At 33.8% G+C, this 25,434-nt stretch overlaps 1 protein-coding gene across 8 annotated transcripts in view; it reads right to left on the bottom strand.

Annotated features, from left to right (window-relative positions):
• The window catches only part of LOC143239480 (homeobox protein cut-like), a 383,408-nt gene that overhangs the window by 139,904 nt on the left and 218,070 nt on the right, over nucleotides 1-25,434 (bottom strand). The window contains exon 1 of one of the 8 annotated variants that reach the window (XM_076480578.1): nucleotides 13,287-13,412. The exons of 6 other annotated variants lie outside the window; for them this stretch is intronic. The gene's annotated coding sequence lies outside the window, so the exon portion shown is untranslated. Of the gene's footprint in view, nucleotides 1-13,286; nucleotides 13,413-25,434 lie in introns of those variants that run through there. One more of the 8 variants, XM_076480581.1, reaches the window with a different exon arrangement.

The following is a 25,434-nucleotide window of genomic DNA, read 5'->3' as shown; positions in this document are numbered from 1 at the left end:
GGAAGGTTTCACGAACTAAAAAACTTGTCATTTTTGTATCAACTTTCATTCACCTTCAGTCGTAAAATGGTGACTGAATAAAGTATAATACGGGCGTTTAAACTAAACAAACAGCTCAAGAAGGTTCTTCTAATATAATGTATTATAATTCGCTCTTATCTCTTAGTATCTTTCGTAATGATTATTATTTTTTAATAAAATCTACCCATCTAAACTTAAGCGAATTCCAAAGGGTAATTTTCAGACATTTTCAACATTCGGACAAACAACTGTATTGTAACTGACCACCCCCACGCAAAATGATAAAGAATTGTAAATGTTTCTTTTTCAATAGTTTTCAGTTTTTTTTCAGAGATAATTTGCATTTGAGACTTCACGGAATTTTAACTGTAGGCTTTCATTTTATTTTTTACCGTTTAAAGAACAATTTTTAATTTGAAACACACAAAGCCAGTTCTGGCAAAACAAAATTTGATCAATCAACACTTTGAGCACAGAACAATGGAACACAAATACAGTTACTGAATGTATACTTTTTTTATTAACGGGGATAACTTATTCAGGAAATCATGTTGCATTCTTGTAGCAATATGTAGTTTCTTAATTATATGTGTGGAGTTTTAATTTAAAGCTCGACATTGCAACATTAATAATTTTCGTTATATTTTCCCGCTAACTGGATATTATTCAGCTAGCAGATTAAACACTACAGTTATACATATCAACTAGACTTGAGTATTGGCCTCAAACCAATCAAGATGAGGCAAAACAAAAAACACTGACCTAAATTTCACCCTCTCGAGTAACACTAACTAATTATCTTGGCCCCCAAAGTTAATCCTTTCTATGGACTACTTGAAACAATAAAAGACATGCTAAGTTTGTTAATTATGTTCCTAACAGCCCTCTGGGATTATTCGTGTAACTCTCAGACTTATCCATTTTGTTCACGGAATGTTAAAAGAGTTACGCCTCTACTAACTCTAAAGAACACACTTGAATAATTGCAGAAACAAAGAAAAATTACAAAAATACACATTCACGTAAATGAGTACCACTCTATTATTCGCTAGTTTTATTACAGTTATTAATTTTGATACGCCCCTGTAGATACACACAGAATATCAGTATACTCTCCCTTGTTTTTTTTTCTTCAAAAAGTTAGAGCTCATATGCTACCATTAGTCTAGAAATACACAGAAACAAGTCAGAACAACTAACCAAGTCAATCTGCATTTCACTGGTTTCCACGTCTAATTACTAATCAGTCCGTAACTGTTCACTAAACTGTATACTCAAAATTATATTAAATTTCAATATAACACAAACCAAAGGCAACTAACCAATACAACAGCAGCTGGAAATAGCTTTAGGCTTGCTTCACTTCCTGTCGAGGAGGGACTTCACGGAAAATAAAGTTTGGGTGGTCAGTAACCACGATCAGTGTAGGTGATAACTAGGCAAGCTCTTATTAAATACCAACTGACAAAAACTGGTAATCGTTCCGCTTACGTTATTAGTTTGACTGGCTAGACAAACACTTGTTCTCATCTGCGACAGATGGTTAACTAGGACTAGAGGCACGAAGACTTTTAAACTTCCTATAAGATTTTCTTGTTCAACGACCCAGATCTCACCTCCCCCTTCTCTCTCTCATCATCTGGTAGTTTCACCTTCCGTTATGTTCACCTGTGTAACGTATATCATCTGAAATCAGAATGGATGAATCACCCATCTTCAGTTTTAGATTTCACACTTGGTATAGCATTCTTAAAGAAGACAGCTGAAGTGCTCTGTCACCTGCTGCTGAACAATATGCTAAGAGGACATCATCGACTGGTTGTTGGAATAATGGGGCTCATCCCGTAGTACGTGGAGCATGAAGAGACGTCACTGACGTGTGAAACACGGTTCTCACTAAAGAAATTAGTTGGCACATACCACCCAGAGCATTGATTATATTAATAATAGTTTCAACCCTCCTCAGTGAATGTTTGACGATACAAATACATCTAAACTAAACCCGACTGAAAGTACATACCACCCAGAACATTGCTTATATTATTAATAGTTTTAAACCTCCTCAGTGAATGTTTGACGATACAAATACATCTAAACTACACCTGACTGAGAGTACATACCACCCAGGACATTGCTTATATTAATAATAGTTTCAACCCTCCTCAGTGAATGTTTGACGATACACATATATCGAAACCTGACTGAGAGTACATACCACCCAAGACATTGATTTTATTAGTAATAGTTTCAAACTCTCCTCAGTAAGTGTTTACTGATACAAATGCATCTAAATTAAACTTTATGAGGGTATATACAATCCAGGACTGAGGGTATATACCACTCAAGATTGATTAAATTAATAATAGTTTCAAATTATTCTCAGTGGTTGTTTGATGGTACAAATATATATAAAATAAACATAACTGAGAGTATATACCATTCAGGATTGATTGTATTAATAACAGTTGCATTTCTACTCTGTGATTGTTTGATGATACAAATATATTTGAGCTAACCCTGAATGAGAGTATATAACTTACTCGCCGATTTTAATAATCAACAATTTTTTGTCAGACTAAATATTTTTGGTAAGTCCCTTTCACAAGCATATATTACACCAAATCAGTTATAATAACGCTTTTCATGTTGTTTTCACTTGTTAATCTTGAATGGTTGACAATCAAAACGTACGACGAAATTATAAAAACTGTTTTAATACATATGACTTATCTACAGCTTCAAGGTTTTGGTAATCGTACAATGCGAAAATACAATTATAAATTTGTAAAAAGAAGAAATGTGTTATAATAATATTCAGGACGTGTTTATCAATATTTAACTGCAGTAATCAATAACCTTGTGTAAATTTCTTCAAATACCTGAGAGTCGTACACGTTCCTACCGGTAGAGGTCGCCGTCTAATATAAAAGATTGGCGCTTTTAGGAGGGTGACTCAACCACTCCCTCTGAAGGTAGATGTTTTATCTGAGAATGATTTTAATTACTTTAACCGGAACAACGGTTCTTGGCCACGTTCATGAGGTTGTACATACAACATGAACCTTATCTAAGCATATAATGTAAACACAGTACATGCTTGGGTTATTAGAGGCGTAAAGTTTAAGAATTGGTTTCTCAATAATTTGTTCTAGATAAAAAACAAGAATGATTTCCACCCATTATGGGATGGTTGACCATCATCTCTGTTGCAACACCCAATATTCTGAATTATCATCAACTGTTGTTTATTGAGATAATGTAGTTTTTTCGACTCACCTAATTTCATATCTAATTTCAAAAAGAACGACCAAATCAGCACCATTTGACACAGTGATACATTATTGGCATTTTTTGTGTTAGTACACTAAAATACATTTTGTATTATTTTCTTACACTATTAATGTTTATTATGTCAAGAAAAAAACAGAAGCATGATTTTCTGTACAAACGAGTTTTTATTTCACCCGTCCAGAGGACAGGTACACCACCTGGTATGTATGTAACTTTAATTATTAATTTATAAATTATTATATTCGACGCCTATTTTCCTTTAGCCAAATTACACGTGTAATAATTAGACAATAATAAATATAGAAAACCATATATTTTATATGTGCTTATGAAGAACGGTGGGATAAATAAAGGTCAACTCCTCCTTTGTTTCTGTAAAGATAGTTTGAAAGGTTTAGGTTTGGTTTGGTTTTTGGAATTTCGCGCAAAGCTACATGAGGGCTATCTACATTTGGTTTGAAAGGTCTGTTCCAAAATTAGTAAAAGAAGGAAAATAAAATAATGGGGAAAGAGCTTCTTTCTTATCCCCACGGCCCAGCATGGCCCGGTAATTAAAGCACTGGACTCGTAATCCGAGCGTCGTGGGTTCGAATTCTCGTCCCATTAAACATATTCGCCCTTTCAACCGTGGAGACGTTATAATGTGGCGCTCAATCCCACTATTCGTTAGCAAAAGAGTAGTCCAAGAATTGGCGGTGGGTGGTGATGACTAGCTGCCCTCTCTCTAGTCTTACACTGCTAAATTATGGATGGCTAGCGCAGATAGCCCTGGTGCAGCTTTGCGCGAATTTCAAAAGCAAATCAAATCAACAAATCTTATCACAACTCCTCACAGATAGCGCTCTTTTCACGTATTCATTTTATATGAAATATTAAATCGATTCTTTTGAGTCTTTTGATGTGCTCCTCCCCTCCCAACGCCCGAATTCTGGTAACACTAGTAATGAGGACAATCTATTTACATGAGAAAAAAATGTTGCTAATCTATTTGCATGACAAAAGAACATCATTAACCTGTTTACACGACTAAAGAACATCGCTAATCTCTTTACACGACAAAAGAATATCACTCACCTATTTACACGACTAAAGAACATCGCTAATCTATTTACACGACTAAAGAAGTTCACTAACCTATTTACACGACTAAAGAACATCGCTAATCTATTTATAAGACTAAAGCACATTGCTATCTTATTTAAATGATAAAAGAACATCGCTAATCTCTTTACACAACAAAAGAATAACACTAAACTTATTTAAATGATAAAAGAATATTGCTAATCTCTTTACACGACATAAGAATATCGCTATCTTATTTAAATGATAAAAGAACATCGCTAATCTCTTTACACGACTAAACAACATCGCTATCTTATTTACACAACTAAAGAATATCGCTAATCTATTTACACGACAAAAGAACATCGCTAACCTATTTACACGACTAAAGAACATCGCTAATCTATTTACACGACTAAAGAACATCGCTATCTTATTTAAATGATAAAAGAACATCGCTAATCTCTTTACACGACAAAATACCATCGCTAACGTATTGAAATGATAAAAGAATATCGATAATCTGTTTTACGTGATAAAAAATATCGCTTGAATTTATTAACTGATAGAAAAAGTAGGCTTTCCATTGAAACTATGCAAGCTTAGTAGCCGATATGCACAGGTTTCACAGACTTTACCATGAAATTAATTTGATGAATACAAATATTACGCCTTAGCTATATAAGCTTAAAACTTAGTATGCATAAAAGTATGATAATATAGTAACCAAATTTTAAAGTAAAGCTTTGGTAATAGGTTGTTACAGTTTCTGTACAGTTTTTCCACCACTAGTACAATGTAATTGTCTTTTTCTCTTTAGGTTTCTAGTGAAATCTACACAAACAAAACTATAGGGCCCACAGGAAGTTGGTGTGTCGATCAATCTTACTCACCGGAATACAGTTGCTTATTCTGTAGAAAGACCATACATCACTAGCTACAACATGAACTCATGTTTCACAATCAAAGCCACTTCATCAATCTCTAACCCTACCCATTAAGATACCTTACACGAAAAGTTTGGTACATATTTTAGAGTTTGTTTGTTTTTTTTAATTTCGTGCAAAGCTACATGAGGGCTATCAGCGCTAGCCGTCCCTAATTTAGCAGTGTAAGACTAGAGGGAAGGCAGCAAGTCATCACCACCCCCCGCTAACTCTTGGGCTACTCTTTTACCAACGAATAGTGGGATGACCATCACATTATAACGCTTCCACGGCTGAAAGGGCGAGCATGTTTGGTGTGACGGGGATTCTAATCCGCGACCCTCAGATTACGAGTTGAACGCCTTAACCCACCTGGCCATGCCGGGCCATATATTTTGTAGTTTCCGATCACACGATTACATTAACATGCCTTTTTGGTTTGCTCGGTCAGATAAATAAGTATCCCAAGATCTATTCAAATGCAATATATCTTGACATTATTAACTACTGATTGACAAAATAAAATAAAAAATATTCTTGAGAGACTCGTGCCAAGCGTTTCACCCTCGAATGTTTTTATTTTTTGTATATTTTATCTTGGTTACTCAGTCATCAAACTATCGAAGTCGGCCTGGCTAGACTTGGTATTGTATGAAAGGTCTCGTCGGTAACAGAGATTATAACACATTATCCTTGTGTTTTCACTCTGCAGAATTAATAAAGGTAAGTATGGGCTATGGAACAATTTTAATCATTTCCGACCACAATTTCATTATACGTAAATTCCTTTTGTGCTTTAATAATATGGCCGTATTACTAGTACGGCCACAAATATATCGTTTAGAATGACGTTTACCACATTTTAAACTCAAACTTCTAACCTCTGTTTTCTTTAGTGTATCTAAGTAAAATTAAACTTCAAACACGCATGGAAACTGCACAGTTTGTTTTTTGTTTTGTTTTGTTTTTGCATCTGATTGTTTGTTTGTTTGTTTTTTTAATTTCGCACAAAGCTAGTCGAGGGCTATCTGTGCTTTTGCATCTGATAATCACCCATGTTCAGTTTCACGACTGGTAGAAAAACGAAAAACAAATAAAACAAAAACAAAAACAAAAAAAACTTTACCCAATGATCATGTACCGCACGAGGAGTTGACTAACAGATCTACTAAGGTTCTATTTGATTGTGTAATAACATATTCAACAATTCATTTATATTCAAGTAAGTTATTCAAATTAGATACACTTCTCAAACAGAAAGAAATTTTCTACCTATCTCCTTACCCTTCTTTCAATTATTTTCCCAGATTCGCTCTTTTTAATCCTCGGGTTTTCGATACTATGAGCGTATAAAGTAGGTTATAACAAATGTATAAGACCCACGTGAATTTTGTATTATTAAAAACGGGTTAATTCTTGTTTCAACTTGTGTACCAATAACTGAATACTTAAACATATTTACACTGAGTTCGAACATTTATAAGTGTTTTTATCGTTCTGTTTGACTGATCGTCACGTTTTTCTATGCGTTTCTAACTTGAGTATTTCTAGGTCGAAACGTAATTCGAACCGTGGGTTACGGTACGTAATGTTTTTTTAAAAAATTCGCCTTCCATGAAACTACAATTTTTTGCTTATATCTTTTTGTTTCATCTTCTCCTCCTTTTTATATACGGTTCTAACTTGAGTATTTTCAGCTCCAAGTGTATCTTAAAACAGCGGGTTATGCTACGTGATACACGCTTTACATTCGATTACTGTTACTGTTGTTTTATTGAAACGTAATATATATATGTATATATATATATAACGGTTTTATTTCTGACGAAATATGTTTTACAAATTTTGTCGAAATACAAAATTAGCGTAACAAAGATTCTCTGATTGAAAACCCGGATAATTTAGGGCAAATTTTAAGAAAAAGCGTCCTAGTATGTACTGTACATTTAAGTTCAACTTTAACTCCACGTATTTTATGTGTGAAATATTAACTCATTTGCTATAGCTATTCTTTTTGTTTTCAGTAATTCATTGTTGTTCTCGACATCACACGAAAGTCGCGGCGTGTTGAATACTTGGATGGCGCCACTGTCAAGTAACTTGCTGATAAAATCGTGTTTCTTGCGGTAAAATAAGCTGCCAACTCTCCAGCCAGGTAGCGTCAAAACGCTTTAGTAAATTTTGAGCGTCTAGCGGAAACATAGCTCCTGCAGTCTAGCTATAACAAATAAAAACTATACTATATAAAAATAATATTATAGGGGTGGGGGGATATGATACAATAAAAAGTTGGGGTAAATTAATCGTTTTGAAAAACGCTGAGATTTAATTATAGTTGTTTAATATGATAATTAGATTACGTCTGTTTTAAGTTAAGCACAAAGCTACGCAATGGGCTATCTGTGATTTGCCAACCACGGGTATCGAAATCTGGTTTCTAGCGTTGTAAGTTCAAAGACATACCAATGGGTTACTGGGGGCATAAATCTATTATAGTAATTTAAGTTTGATTATATCTTTTTTTCTTCAGACACTTACCTAAAAATTTACTTAACTTTTTTATTTTTAACTTTTTAGGGGATTATATAACTTATTCGGGTAACTTACCTTTATATGTGAATCTAGTACCAAAACGTTGCAATATATCAACTCTCATTGTGAATTAATACTTTTTTCTATTATATTTTTGATAATTATCGAACAAACTACGCTATAGAAATAGTATTAAATTTGAATTGCGTTAAGAAATTCATAGTGTCTTCCAAAAAATAATTAAATAAGTTCCGAATAGTTAAAATGCAAACAAATTTATTGATATGTTCCCTATTAACTCACAAAAAATATCTAACTTCATTCTTTAAATACAAATTAGACACGTAGCACCATGATTTAAAACAATTAAACAACAAAAATCCGAAAAATTAAATCTACTGTTGATGAATTCCAATAGAACAGTAATGACAATATGAGACTACAAGCAATAACTAGCTAATACTGAGAAAAGAAATTGTCTTTTGTTGCCCGGAGTCCAAAATACTTGTCTTATACGAGCCAGCGAAGTACTTTTTGTTTGTTTGTTGTTAAGAGCAAAGCTACACAGTGAACTATCAGTGCACTTCGGGTATCAAAATCCGTTTTTAGCGTCATAAGTCGTCTCGCCCAGCCTTAAGACTTAGATTTGGAGGGTAGTTCTCTTTTTAATGTGGAAGTAGAAAGAGATATTTCTTCAGTATATTTACCACCGCAAGTTAAAAAAAAACACGGGAACTGTTCAGACAGATTATTCTACAAAAAAAAGTAAGTAATATAAACAAGAGTGCGAGAGCGTCGTGACAATAGGAAGATTCGTAACACCAAAACACATTCTTAAAGCCACAATACGGAAAATCTGAGAACCCATGGTTGGGTTTTATTCTTCACTGTCTGAAACGGCGAATATACAATATATTTATATTGCAACAAAGAAAACTGACGCAGATGTTACTATGGAATAAAAGTGAGACTTCCATGTTGCTGGTTTAAAAAAATATAGAGAGAACACAACTTCTGTGTTGTAAAAAAGGAAAGAATCCTTCGAAAATAACGACCCTTTTCTGTAACTCGGTACTATTTTCACTTATACCAGAGCCACCCAGCTTTAAAACTGCAGACAAAATGACAGAATTACTTTTATACGTGATTTCTATTCGATATTTTAAATCAGTCGGAATGAATTTTTTTTTCTTTCTGTTTCTTTAGTACAATCTCATTTCCTAGCATGTCATGCGTAGAGCCTTCCAAATTGTGTGTAGCGTGCGCAGCCAACCAGGGAACGCTGTGTTAATCTTCTCAGAGAGTATGTAGCTTCTAAAGTGAGGGGAGGAAGAAAACAAAACACACTTTTCTAATAAGGACTTCACCTGCTCGGTATACTGTTTCACCTATTATGACCGGCCGGCCCCGCATGGTCAGATGGTTAAGGCGCTCGATTCGTAATCTGAGGGTCGTGGGTTTGAATCTCCGTCGCACCAAACATGCTCGCCCTTTCAGCCGTGGGAGCGTTATATGTGGTGGTCAATCCCACTATTCGTTGGTAAAAGATTAGCCCAAGAGTTGGTAGTGGATGGTGATGACTACCTGATTTCCCTCTATTCTTACACTGCTAAATTAGGGACAGCTAGCGCAGATAGTCCTCGTGTGGCTTTGTGCGAAATTTACAAAATAAACAAACCTACTGCCGCCTATAAATGCATATGTTGATATTTACTATATTTAAGGGATGGGGCGGATGAGTAAAATCATCCCGTTGTGCAGACCTAAATGGTTTTACAGTTAATTCTATAGGGCAACTAATGAGGACTGTGTTTCCTGACTAGACTTTAAAATAAACTGATGACACATTTGGTTAAATATTGTGTCTTTTGCAAGACTTGAAATTAATTTCATTCAATATAAACGATTCATGTGACACTATTATATTATTCTAAAATGTCTGTAACGATTAACCCTAAATAAAGTTTTAAAAACAAGACCAACAATTCATGTTAAATTTTATCTAATTCGTTTTCCTTCGCCACCATACTTCAGTTAACTATATTCGTCACAAAATAGAAAATACACGACACATGATTTCATATTACCTTCCTCTATTAGACACTTTGATTTTGTTTTCGAAACTTCTGTGTGATATCTCTAATTATCCGTCATAAAGAATACAGCTATTCTACTAAAAGTTTGATCATGTGATTTGTGAATTGAACAGGCTGTGTATCTTTTAAACGTATGGAAAAAACTACATTATATTGGACGTGAAACGACATCATTAGTAAATACGTCAGCAACACCATGATCAAAGTAACTATAATATCAGGCACGTAGCGATTAAAGTAACAATATAAATCAGGCACGTCATGATTAAAGAATATAAATCAAGCAAGTCATCATTAAAGTAACTATATAATTACGCAACTATGATTAAGTTAAGTATACAAATGGGGCACGCCATGATTTTAGTGGCTATACAATCAGGCACATCATAATTAAACTATTTAATCACTCATATCGTGATTAAAGTAACTATGTAAACCAGACTCTTCATGACAAAAGTCACTATACAATCAGTCACGTCATGATTAAAGTAACTATATAAATTATGCACGTCATGATCAAATTAAGTGTATATATTAGGCACGTAATGATTAAAGTAACTATATAAATAAGGCACGTAATGATTAAAGTAACTATATAAATAAGGCACGTCATGATAATACTCGTTTTATTTATCACATATGTAAAAAATCGACAAAAACAACAACAAAAAGTAGAAAAAACAACAACATACAAACGTGGAATTCATTACTTAACACATTGGCTCTCAAGCCTATTTTACTGATACTTTCCAGGGTTTCACTAGCCATTTTACAATTACTTTTTTTAGGAAGAGTGTATATGTAGCCGTTGTATCCCAGCCAGTAAGTGGTCCTTTAGAAACAAAATAGAGCACGACTCACCAGTGGGTCTTACTGGAAGACTTTCACAACCCACCGGTGGGTCGTGTGGGAGCCAACGTGTTAAAACTATTACTTTTGTAGCCGATCCTTGCTATAAGTAAAATGCCCGTGGATGTACTCTCTTACATCTAGTGTTCACTGAAGATTGGGATAGTTATTTAGCTATTTGAATTTTTAAAAAGCACAATACATTTTGTAGAGAAGCAATTAATTATAATACATACCCACGTTATAAAATGGCTGTAAGAAAATAATAAAAGTACAAAAAAATGTGTAGCTTGCTATATAATTAATTTACTACTTCTAAACAATATTAATACTACATTAAATCTTTTTTGTAGCGACTAAAAGGAGAAACGAATGATAAATTAAACCTAACAAATAGGCTATAAAACACACCGGAGATGTGTGCATGGTTCAGAGAACATTATTAACTTTCAACAGAATGTCCACTATAAATTCAAAAACCAGCACGCATTGGTAGATAACACCACCAAATACGATAACACTGTGTTTGCAATTATTTTTAATCTCCAATTTTTTAAAGTGATTTTTTTAGGGTTGGGTAGAAAATGCGTTCTTGTTATATATATGTTTGGATAGTGTTGCTAATTTTGAAGGACCTCTAAATACACTTACACATAAACCAAATTCAGAATTAATTGTCTTGATAGAGGGAGAGTGAAATTTCGATTTATATCTATGTTCTAGTAGTGCAGTATGAAAAACCCTTTAAAAACTATCTATAATTTTTGTCTCGGCTTCATATATATTGATTGTAATCCAATTTATTCTTTCAGAAATATAATATATTGTTGACATTTACTACAACAATCTACTAGAATGGGAATAAATTACACCTACTAGTATGAGATTAAATTACATAGCAAGTAAACAAACCGACTAACTTCTCATAGTTTAATATTTCTACATGTAATGAATGAAACACCAGTAGCTGCATTATGTGAAACTTCAGACAATCTATACAATATCCAGTCCCTTGTTGACAAACCAAATAATGTCCAGCCCCTTACGAACTAGGTAATACCCAGCTCCTTCTTGACAAACTACATAAAATCCAGCCCCTTTCTGGCAAAATAAATAATAACCAGCGTTTCAAAAACTACATAATACCAATGTCGTTCTTCACAAACTACATAATATCCAGCCCCTTACAAACTACATAATACCTAGTCCCTTACAAATTACATAATATCCAGCCCCTTACAAACTACATAATACCTAGTCCCTTACAAATTACATAATACCCAGCTCCTTCTTGACAAACTACATAATATCCAGCCCCTTATTTACTGCATTTATATATCAATCTTAAGTTATACCTGAAAAAAGACATACAAATACTTTTAAGGGCCGCTCAAGTACATTTTTAGGGATAGGGAAAAGGGTTAATGTTCCATTCTTCTGAGTAAATAGATTATAAAATAAATGTTTATCAGTCATACAATGTTAAGGTCTTTATTTTTGGGTCTTTTTTTATGCTTTTCTCTAACACAGTTCTAATCAAATTGAGTTAAATACACTATTAAACTACACAAGATGCTATAAAAAATGTTAATGATTTATTCTATGGTAGAAATACTTAAAGAATAAGTCATTTTTACTTCATTAAAAACAAAAAAAAAACTGAGAAGAGAAAACAGACACTAAAAAAAGCATGTAGAACCATTGCAGTCATGTTACTCATTCACCAAGCCGAAGTAAATTACACCAACGTTTAATGTTTCCGAACGAATTTCAATCCCTCGATAAATAGGCTTTAAAATACTTTAAAAGTACTTTTATTTCTATTATTAAAATGAAACACGTATAAATAATAATATAAAAATACAACACAATATTTTTCAATGTCTCTAGCAGGACACGTAAGGAAGCGCGAAAACATTAATTGTACCTCGTGAACGTCTGTCTACAGTTACAATGTTTACGTTTAGCCTCTCTCGAAGTGTTTATTTTATATATATGAAAAATAAAAGCATCATTGCTGACGTCTTTGAATGCCGATAGAAAGAGTAACGTGACTGAAGAAAACTGTCAGACCATGACACAGATAAATTATTATAAATGTATTAAGTTCATGCAGTATATTGCATGACAAGAAACCATACACTTTACTTTACAGAAATATGAGTACACACTGACGAAAAAAAGCGTACATAGACCCAGCGTTACTTAAAAACTTGAGACAAGCCAGTGATTTTTATAGACCGTACTGTGTATTTGGAATGTAGAACAAAATGCCGGGCACAAGATAACTTAGAGTAGCTAATTGAGATCCGACATAGAGGGAACTAGTGCGTCAATGTCCAATGCGTGCTGATACTCAGCTGTGGGGCGATAAATCTCAACCTTTATCGCCACGTTCATAAACCACTGTAGAAGACTCGCTTGTTGTCAAAGCTATTTTATTTACAAATTCCGTTTTCAGTAGTTGTAGGTAAACTAATAACAGTATTACCAACTTAAAACATCTTACCATTTTTCAAAGAAGAAGGTAGTTCCTTCCCAATTCGTAATTCAGAACAGTTCTCTTCCACACTATGAAAACACAGCGTCCCGTGTTCAGAAGAGCTGGTACAAGTCGCGCGATGCAACCGTTTGTGTGTGTGGTTTATGGGTACGCGGTTAGTTTTTCACGCGTGGGTGGGATGGGGGACCGTCTCACAATTTTATTTCATATCTCTTTTTTCAATTACAAATTATTACCGTTGACAGAATACACGCGCGTTAATTTAAATAATACGGGGAATATTTAAACATTGCTTTAAACAGCGACTTCAAATTCACCTTTTTGGTAATGATTTTTTTAAATGTTTTTAAGACACAGTTACTAACATCTTAAGCAGAGTTAGTCTACTGTTCTGTCCAAGCAACCGAAACTGCATCGTGGTTTAAGCATTCCAGCACAACGAACCATGCAATAACTCTGCACATATTCAAATATAACAAAATTGTCTAGCTACTGCTTAGGATATCTGTGTTAACCTGTATGTGTTAATCATATAGCAACCTAAAGTCCATTACCTCAATAACTCACGATCTTTTAATAGTTTTTTTTTATGATAGAGTGTAGCAGCTCATTACAGAAACAACGAAAATAGTCTCTCTCGCAGTTTAAACTAATGTCTCTCTGCCTAGGTCATGTACATCACTCTAGAACATTTATTTATACAAAAAGTATATATTACAATTCTAGTAAGTACACAGTGTTTATGTACAAACGTACTTCATTCACAATACTTCATTAGGCTTACATCAGTAAGTACACAGTGTTTATGTACAAACGTACTTCATTAAGCTTATATCAGAAACTCCATTTTCCTGTTAATTTTTAATCACTCGATAGTAAACAAAAAACTTCTTTTAGGACTAAAACACTAGATTACAGTTTTAGAAAGAAAAACTTATATAAATTTTAAATTTACTTAACCGTGGTACAGCGGTGTGTCTGTGGAGTTTCAGCGCTATAGAAACCAGGTTTCGATACTTATGGTTGGCAGAACACAGATAGGCCCATTGTGTAAGTGTTTGCGTAATTCCAAACAAACAAAAAACTTTACTTAAAACAAAATTACCGTTTACTGTATGATCATTGTACTGTTATATACAATTTATTGAGTTCTGTCTTATCTAAAACTGACAAATGCATCCAGGCTCGATAACACCGTTAGATTGGGTGTTTATTCTGCGGGCATTTCTACTGAAACAGTTGAAACGCAGTGAGAATTAGCCAAACAAAGATGTTGGTTTCGATAACATTGTTACTTTAGTTTGTGTTATTCCTGTAATGAGGATTTCATGTTTATAATTTTAAAAGTGTGTCTCATAATCTCCATGTTTTACGAAACGTAATTTAACATTGTTCAAATCTTGCTTTGCTTTCTTTGCAGCCTGATAAGAGGGATAGAGCAATACTTGAGGATAAACTGGCTTTTGAATAAAGTTGAATGTATTTTGGTGGATGAAGCAGTATTTAAGATATTTGATAAAGACGTGTCTAGTACAGAGACTAAAGAACTAAACTCTTTATCACGGATAACAAAAGCTACGAGAATAACATATGCATTTAATACAAGTGAATGACACAAACGAATTCTAAAAGAATTACCAAAGCTGATAAAGACATTTCTCCAGTTGGACAGTATTTCCAGCAATAGCCTTGTTGTATCTGACGTAATTTTAACTGGTCCAAGTGGATATTAAATACTGATGACTATACTGCTCATCTCTGTGTGGTAAAATGTGGGTGTGAAGTTCGACCAACACCTGTCTATTACTAGTTAGAAAATCAAGTTGTTGTACACCTCTATGGGCACAGTCGTGAAGCTCACAAATAACATTACCAGAGATATATCCAAGTTGTCCTTGTTTAACCTTGAATATTTGCACATTACAAACAACGTTTTTTCTTCGTTATTGTTTTCCTTTGTAGAGTGTTTTACGATTAAGTAGGAGCTGTAGCAAAGAAACTCCAATTATTTTCTCATTCGAAAGCTGCATAAACTAAAACTAAGTGAATAATTATCCTTCGTAATTCCAATCTCTGGTTTATTAGGCATAATTACGTAGATGGGGCTTAAATATCGTCCACTCAGTTAACTAGAATGTTCATTCTCAACATTCCAATATTAATCTATTAGGAAAGACAAACACGGTTTATAGTTGTCTTTTCTATACGTTTTGAAATGGCTTAGTTTTACCAGTTTACATTTCCATTCTGATGCTTTTATTGCTATAATTTTCATAGATTATTCATGCATCGTAAATAATATTTTATTCAGTGTCTTTCTCTTTCATGAAGAACTCTAAACATGTTCCACTGTTCTTGTTTTTTTCCTTTCAGCTATAGGAATGTTTGTAACGGATCTTTGTTGCTCTGCTACAAGTACAGTTTCACCATGCATTGCCCCAGGATTCGAAATCTTGATAAAAGAGCTAACAATCTTCTTCTAACAATTTCATATAATAAGCTTTTTTATTTTTACATCTCATCAATAAAACAAAATATGGATAACATCTGCTCATCAAGACAGCTCGATAACATTTTATTTCATGTTATTATTACTACTTTTATATTATTAATAACGACAAAAGAGCGCAGTTTGGTGCTATGGTAAAATTTATTTCGGAGATCGCGAGCCGGCTTCGAATTCGTGCGATACGACGAAATATTTCCCGCACTTGAAGCTATGGATTTGTTATAAGAGTGACAGCCAATAACTTAAACAGTGAGCGGTGGGGTGCTGACGATTAGCTGCCTTTCCAATGGTTAACAGTTCAAATTTAAGAACGGCTACAGATAGCCCTAGTAACTTTGCCATAAATACAAAATAACAGCGGAAAAGCCTGGAGGCGTCGCCGTTTCATACTCGCCATAGTTGTCTGAGTTTGTTCAACATCAACCAAGTTGGCGGGAAATAAATGAGACCGTCCCTTAATCAGTAAACCACTTTAACGAATGTAAGTTATCTTACAGGGATTAACGACTGTTCAATAAAAACATTCTTTATTCCCCTAATGCGTTATTTATGTATAATGTATAGTATTTTCGAACACAGTGTTTGGAACTTTTAGTTTGAAAAGTTTAATGTTCGCTGATAACGGAGAAAAGCAATAAATATAAATAATCTATGAAACTATATGTCATTTTTATTTGCTCTAATAAATTGTCGCTATTTTTATTTAAATTAGGAAGGGCTTCCTGTTAAAAATAAGCCATAAGGCATAAAGTAACCAACAAGAACAGCTGAAAGTTTTCAGGGCCCTGTGTTGCTATAGTTTGATGAAGCGCAATCCAGTATCCAATCATAATGTTCATGTGACCGAGCCTTCTGATACCCCATAATAACTTTCAGTCAACATGAAATTTTACATTAACCATAAACCAACTCTCTTCTTACCCACCAATCAAAGAATGCGTAGACAACCGGCAAATAAAATGTGCTGATTGGTTAAAGTTTTATCGTTCTTGTCAAGTTTTTAATTTTTGTTTACGACGACTTGTTGAAGCGAGATTTTTTAAATACAAAACAGTTTGTATTAAAACCGATAAATTTTCCTATATCATTGTAAAATATCAATATTATTATATTAAAACCTTTACCAGCCATGAAAAAAAAACACAACACATTTTTACGAATTTTTAACACGCTAATTTGTTTTCTACTATACAACGAGCCAAAGAGAAATTGGCAGAATCTTCAACATCATTGTGAAATATCAATATTTTAACGTAAAGAAACATTCTTTTTCTGTTTATTTCTTCTTATTAACTACTCGGCTATGTATCATTAATTTATAAACAACATTCTCTTCGACATACCCAGAACAACGCGTACAGAAGTCACACGCCCCTTTATTAAAAGCACCTATGCGTAGTATTAAAATATTATTATACGAGGGCTTTAATTTTCCGTGCTAGTGTTTATTATTTCAAGGATGGATAAATCGGAATAACAAACAGACAAAAACTGTTTAATGGACTGCGAGTGTTTCATTTCCTGATAAGAAACAGAGAAAACCAATAACACTAGTGATCATAAAAAATAAAAACAACTACTGTTAGACACAGTCCTGTGATCATCTCCATGGTAACTTATTCCAAACAGAGATCACGGTGATTGATATGTCCTGATTAGTCATAATAAAATGAAGTTAATCAATAAAACATATCTCAGTTTTCCCAGTTTCCCGCCTTATTACGGTCTCTGTTTTTAAATTTTAATCACATCTTAAAGTTCAGATCCCCCCCGCTATTATTTTAAGCAGGGCCAACGATTAATATGAAACTTATCAGATTCCATAGGAAAGTATCTGATTTTAACCCTAATAAATAAATAATGAAATGTATCAAACTATGGCATTGGGTATCAAAGAATTTTGAAACGAGTGGAAATTCCAAATTTCTCCGTTTTCTTCTTACTTGGTTAATTCATTTACTTACAAATTTAAAGACTGATAACGAAACTTCTGATTGTCTTCTTCTCCTTTATTTCTCTAACTAGATATCTTAAAATAGAATATTAAAGATTAATTCGTTTTCTTTAATTCCTTAGGACAATGAAAACGATTTCTTGAAAATCAAAAGAATACACACAAATATTTAAAATTCAAATTATATTTGCTGAATCATTTCTTGAAAGACGGCCATCTTGAAGACCGAAGAACAGAAGAGGAGGTTTTGAAGGTATAGACAGATTTTTTATTTAAATTTCTGAGCAGAAAAAAAACAACAGTGAAAAACGTAATAACTTGAAAAATGACTAAAAAATTTAAAAATTAATTTTGTCAATTTTTTGAGTGGCTTAGTACAGCTTGTGGATAGGGCGCTCAACTCGCTATATGCGGGTTACGAGATAGGAACTAGCTACCAAACATGTTCGTTCTTTCAGTTGTGAGGAAATTATAATATAACGTTTAATCCTGCTCTTCCTTGGTAAAGAGTACTCCAAGAGTTGGCGATGGTTGGTGTTGACTAACTGTCTTCCCTCAAAGCTTTTCAAAGTAATCAGAATTGGGGGGCGATAGCGTAATTAACCATAGAATAGCTTAGCGTGAAATTAAACAAAGAAACAAACCAAAGAAATCTGTCTGTGTAAAATAAAACACTATAATCCACAAGATCAGTGATGTGTATCAAAGAGGCCCAAGGTTTAAAATATTTATTCATTCCCTTACTTACGTCTTAAAAATAGACTAAAGAAATTCGTTCGAAATATTAGAAACAGTTTGTTTCTAAGTCTTGAGCTACATAATGGACTAGTTGTGCTCTGCTCACCACTGTTATCGAAATGCGATTTTAGCCTTACGAGTCTTAACAGCACATATTCATGTATGTGCGTACGCACATAATTATACACGTTTCGAATTTGTATTTTGAATATATTCTAGTACACAAAATGTGGGACACACTAATTCCTCAGTTGCCCATCTAATTTTTTACCCAGTCAGTTAAGACGCCAATTGCTAGCTAATCCTTACTTTTTGAAGTTTTCACGTTGGAGGGAAGTTCATACATAAAGGTATGTTGCAGGCTTCGTAGTTCGAGATTTGCACTAAGTCAAGAATGCTTATCAATGTACAGATTCATTTATATTCTGGTGACAATAGAACATACTTTAGGATGAATATCAGTCTTTAATTGTGAAACACTTGTAAGTCACTAGGCACGTGCTCAACAAGGATATCACAGTTCTCAAGTATACTACACTGTTTCAAAGTTTCATTAGATTAGGACCCACGTGTTCAACAGCATGGAGATACCAAACTTCAGAAGTAGTGTGGTCAGCGCTAATGAGGCTACGTGGCCACAGAAACAGACAAATCATTGGCCAAATTAAGAAAGATCACCTATGAGGTTCCATCTCGTCTTTGTATATGAAGAATATTATCAAGCAATTCGTACGAACAACGACAAAATAAGTGAATTAGAATATTAATTACAGTATTGTTAAATAAGTTGTAAGGTTTTATACTTACCTATTCAATTTCAAAGTTTGAATTTGTTGCAAATCATTATGTATTAGTTATGCACGTATTAGTTTGTAATACGTGTGTTAAAAGTTTAGTTTCTTCAAACCCTTATAAGTAAAACAGTTTTTAAAAATTGCACATTTTTACTTTCAAAATTCAAGTAAAAATATCCAATAGATTACTCTATAAAACGTTCGCTTGATTGTTTTTAAGCACAAAGCTATTCAATGAGTTATATATGTGATTTGTCCAACGCGATTATTTAAGCCACCAGATTCACTCGCTTTCGATTTAATGTTCAATATTTGAAGTTTTTTTCAAAAAACATTTTATTACCAAGTCAATTCCAGCTTCAGGTATACTGAATACCTGCAAATACAAACATATCAGGTATAATTACATTGTTATTAACTCAGTTGACGAATACATAGATTTGATACAAACGTGCGGAACAGCACAGATATTCGTACGAAATGTTACAGCTCTTTCTATATCTGCAGAAAATTCACGATAGCAGGAGTTAAGTAACCGTTGTGATGAGTGTGGATTTGTGATCCGAGGTTCGAAACCTAATGCTGATCCACAGTTTCAACTGTGAGCGTATTTATCAACTTGATAGTCAATCCGGGTAATCGGCTTAAAAGTCCTTTATTATAAAACTCTTACCGTGGCGGATGTTGTTGGTTGCCTCTGGTCAACAATTCAAAATCATGAACGGTTTGTTTGTTTCTTGTTTGTTTTTGAAGGCAATCTGCGCTAGCCGTCCCTAATTTTGCAGTGTAAGACTAGAGGGAAGGCAGCAGCTAGTCATCACCACCCATCCCCAACTCTTAGGCTACACTTTTACCAACGAATAGTGGAATTGACAGTCACATTATAATGCCCCCACGACTGAAAGGGCGAGCATGTTTGGTGCGACCGGGATTCGAACCCGTGACCCTCGGATTACGAGTCGAACGCCTTAACACGCTTGGCCATGCCGGGCTTATCATGAACGGCTAATCCTGAAACCCCAAAGATTATTAACTTAACCGTTTCGCTCTTCAATATACACTGTATTTTTAAGTACAGTGCTCTATATAAAGACATTATATGTACATCTTGTTTATTTACTGATTACAATGACATAAGTTTTTTTTTCTTCTGATTTTTAACGCAAAACCTTTCAGTTTTTGTGCAGTATTGAATATATTGTTTGCTACTTACGTAGAAACTTCCGGCGAGTCTCCAACGGACCGGTAAACAAATCTGTTTGTAATTAAACACAAAGCTACACAATGAGCTATCTGTACTCCGTCTTTTACTGGTATCTAAACCCGATTTCTAATGAAAAAATTTATCACACCCATGTATTTTCTGAAACTCAAATTCTCTAGCGATAACTTTATTAAATGCTATTAAAATATAACAGGTCTTCGAACTAAGTATATCTCAGAAAAGTCCTGTCCAAGAATTTTAATTGAGCCCGCCATGGTCCAGATGGATAAGGCGCTCGACTCGTAATCTGAGGGTCGCAGGTTCGAATCCCCATCACACAAAATATTATCGCCCTTTCAGCCGAAGGGGCAGTATAATTTGACGTTCAATCCCACTATTCGTTGGTAAAAAGAGTAGCCCAAGTGTTGGTGGTGGGTGGTGATGACTAGCTGCCTTCCCTCTAGCCTTACACTGCTAAATTAGGGAACGGCTAGCGCAGATAGCCCTCGTGGAGCTTTGCGCGAAATTCAAAATAAAAAAGTTTAATTAATTAATTTTCTTGTATAGACATATTAATTTGTTATGTTTATTAACTAGGGATTTGAAGTAGATTAATAAACTTTATTAAAAAGACTTTAGATTATAATAACTAATTAGAGTTTCTTGCAATTAGTCAAATATGTATGTTATGTTTGTTGAATCATACATAATTTTACAGATTTGGTTTAATCAAAGCTATCGGTGGAAAATTGAAGCAATTAAACTTTAATGCATAATTAAGCGAAAAATCATCCACGTAGACAATGCACTAAATATATATATGCATGCCCCCCGCTAGTACAGCGGTAAGTCTACGGATTTACAACGCTAAAATCAGGGGCTCGATTCCCCTCAGTGGGCCCAGCACACATCCTGATGTGAGTTTGCTATAAGAAAACACACACATGTATATATAGCTTAGTTTTACAAATAATTATTACTTTTTATTTTAATCTTATTATTATACTTTGATTGTTTGTTTGTTTGTTTTGAATTTCGCACAAAGCTACTCGAGGGCTATCTGTGCTAGTGTAAGACTAGAGGGAAGGCAGCTAGTCATCACCACCCACCGCCAACTCTTGGGCTACTCTTTTACCAACGAATAGTGGGATTGACCGTCATATTATAACGCCCCCACTGCTGGGAGGGCGAGCATGTTTGACGCGACTCGGGCGCGAACCCGCGACCCTCAGATTATGGAAGCGCACGCCTTAACGCGCTAGGCCATGCCAGGCCCTATACTTTGATAATGATTGTAATAATGTAATTTACGAAAGTTTTCAACTAATAATGGCACATCAATGAAAAAAAACGTCTCGAAAAGTTTTCATGATTTCATGAAAAAGGACGTTACTGAAAGAGCTTACTGTTGTTTAATGTTTGTACACAAACAAATATCTGTAATCGGTCCACCACGGGTATCGAAACCCCTATTTCTAGCAGTATAAGTCCTCAGATATACTGTTGTACCACTTGGGGGCGCCAGTTTGATAACTGACACTGTAGAAACAACTAAAGATACAGACTCAGTCAAAAACATAGAAATCACTTCGAATTTTGTGTTTCTGGCTCACTCTGGTGGCAATCATGTACTGTATAATTAAAGAAAGGATATTAACAAAACTATTTATGGGTTCAATCATATTGATTTATGACATTAGGCACCATTCTGCTGCTCATAATGCTTGGTGAAACAGTATCACGTGTAACGCCAACATCACCAACATAAATCGCGTAGTAATGTAACTAATTTCAAAGCTTACTGCTGGGAAAAGTATCACACAATGGACTTTGTTCACATAGTTACTCCTTCCCAATACCTAGCTAGTACATTCTACCATGAAGTGTGTTTATTATTAATGTAGTGCGTCATGTCAAAGTAGCAATACGAATACATGATCTTGAGATTTATGTTCGCTTTTAGCATACTTTTAAAGGTAAAGTATGTAAAGTGAAAGCATAAATTATGTTTATTATGTACATAATTTACAGTGAACATTGTGTTTACATTTTCCTTTATTTCTCAGTATATTTCAGAATTTTCCGTAATTGCCAGTGCACAGTATGCAAACATGTTCTGTACGTGTCAGTCATAAATACAAACGTTATGGTTAATAACATTCGTTTGTCAAATATTAAAAGGTTTATTTGCCACAGAACATGACGACCTCACGAGTCATATCCACACTTATAGAATTCGAGTTAGTTTGTATGTTGATGTGTAAAATTATTTCGATTACTATATATTAATTTAGAAGGTTATTTGCCATAGAACATGACGACCTAACGAGTCACATACGCACTCATAGCGGGTCAACGTATCATGTATATTGTGTGTAACATTATTTCGGTGGCAATATATTAATGTAACAATGCCTCGTAATGTGATTTCTTACCGTTTGTATCTAGTTACGTTAAAAAATATTCCATAATCCCAAAATTATTTGTAGCTTATTTTCTTATATCGCTGAACAAAAAATACACTAAGTGTATTTACAGGTTTAACAGTGCATGAGATTTCAGATAATTAAAAGAAAGGGATGAAAATCTAAATTTTGTAAACAATTTTACAGAAAGCTATCTTCGATATCTGTATACAATAACTATACATAAAACTATTGTATATAGACTGTGTTCTATTAATAATAAGCACTAAGTACTTCATATCTACTTTAATCTTGTTTTGTTTTGCATATACTAATATTACAACAAAAAAATATAAGCTCAGATACTAAACTTGATACAAAAGGAATTATCAAATTAACACCTTTATACTTCAAGTGTATCCGGGAAACAAATTAACCCAACTTTAGCGATCATATATTTTCAAAGTGACCACATAACACGAGCTCTTGTGGCAGATTAAAACGATAAAATAATTCAGTTACTTTCGGATTTATTTTTCTACTAGTCTGCTTAATAGTCTAGTTTATAGAAAACAACTTATAGTTATGGAAATAGATCAAGAAAGGTGTCACTGTTAAGATATAATAATTATAAGGTAACAAAATACCAACAACAATTATTTTTCCTAGGAATGAATTTCGCCATTTCCTTGTAATATCAGATCTTACCAATTATATGTTACGAAAAAAACCACAACGAATCAATGAGAATACTAACTTAGACTTGAAATTTAAGTTCTAATTACGACGATTTATGATATTTATTAAAACGTTTCAGCTAATTAGAGAGCCACAGGTCCCTAGGTAAAGTTATATAGACATAACGCTTAATGATTTTTTTTTCAGAGAACAATTATGAGGGATGTAGAGCGACGTTGACTCTTATTATCAAATATTTAATAAATCTATATACTTTAAATAACGAAGGTGATAAATATACAAACAAAAATATGTGTATAATTTGGCTGGTGTCTACAACAACCAAATAGAAAGTAATGTGTTTGTAAAAAACAAACTTACATTTCATTTTTTTTAATTTGAAAATAAATAAAAAACAATCATAACAGCGAAATTGGTAAACGTGAAAGTTAACAATGACAATAAACTCTGTGTCCAGCTATATTAGCAGTTGAAAACACAATGATGTCACCATTGTCGCGTGCTGTGTAGTATCCCATTTCATGACGTACTTCAACCGACACAAAACTGCAAAAATAAGATACTTAAAAAAAAAAAATTCTTCTCTTGGAGGAATTTTCAAGTAGCTCTTAAATAATATACGTTCACTGATCTATACACAATACGTAGTTTTACTTGGACTACAAAGAACATAAATTACATCTTATTCTGTATTTCGTATTTATTCCACTGTTGCCTCATTTATACATTAATTACGCATAGTTTAGGCTTAATTAAACCTTTAGGAATTTTAATGAAAAAAACTAAGTATTGTGTGTATTATCCATAACCAAATTTGATGTTTATGTGTGAGAAAAGGCAAAATTAAGGATGATGAAAATTCTGAAAAAAATACACAAACTTTGATGATGGATAATATATACAATATTTATGTTGCATGCTTCTGTACGGCTTAACGATAAGAATGATAGTTCGATGCCACCATATCTAGTCCACTGGTAGTTTTGCGCTTAATAAGAAACAAAGCTTATATTACAATAGTACAAAAAGTCCGTCAAAAATGGCGGTAAATCAAAGCCTACCAAATATGAATTCTTCAATATACATTTGAAACTTTGCTTCCCGTAAACAGACATAGGAAAACTAAAGGTCCTTCTAGTTTCGGGAAACCAAAGCCCATCATGAGCAATATCCCCTTTACCTAAAGAGTGCCTCTTCTCAGATTCAAATCATTCAGTGATGTCGAGAAAACCCACTTGTAGAGAAATATATGTGTAAAAACGGTTCGTTTGGGTTGAGAAAATACTTTACGCAGAGGAGCGAAAAATATTTTCTCAACCCAAACGAGCCGTTTTTACATATATAGATTCAATCATTGTCCCAGCATTCATTGATCACAGTTGTTTCTTACCGCATCATTTATATTAATACAATAGTTTTCTTAAAACAATATTTCTCGTAAACACTAGATTTTCGTTCAATAACTTCTGTTCATAACAAACGACAAATTAATTTTACTCGGTGCTAAATAAATCCTTAGTAATGAAACTCCTTCCTTGACAGGCTTTTACACAGCAGAAAAAAGGTTCCGAAGTTTAGGAGCTCTTTACGCCTATGTTAGCGATTGAATTAAATTAAAGTGGAAACGGGCAATGAAAAAAAGAATTAATATAGAAGTAAAGGTAGAACTGGGCTCTTGTATGTTTGTTTTGAATTTCGCGCAAAGCTACTCGAGAGCTATCTGCGCTAGGGCTCTTGTAAGTCATGAAACTCGGATAAATCAAGCAAAACCAGCAGACGCTTGGCTTTTATTATTATTATAACAGTGATAACGTAATAAACTGATCAAGCGAAGAACAGAGAAGGAAAAGT

The sequence above is a fragment of the Tachypleus tridentatus genome, chromosome 13, assembly GCF_004210375.1.
Source record: "Tachypleus tridentatus isolate NWPU-2018 chromosome 13, ASM421037v1, whole genome shotgun sequence".
NCBI classification, from domain to species: Eukaryota; Metazoa; Arthropoda; class Merostomata; order Xiphosura; family Limulidae; genus Tachypleus; species Tachypleus tridentatus.
The sequence above is the reverse complement of the archived record's forward strand: the minus strand, read 5'-3'. Positions and strand labels throughout refer to the sequence as shown.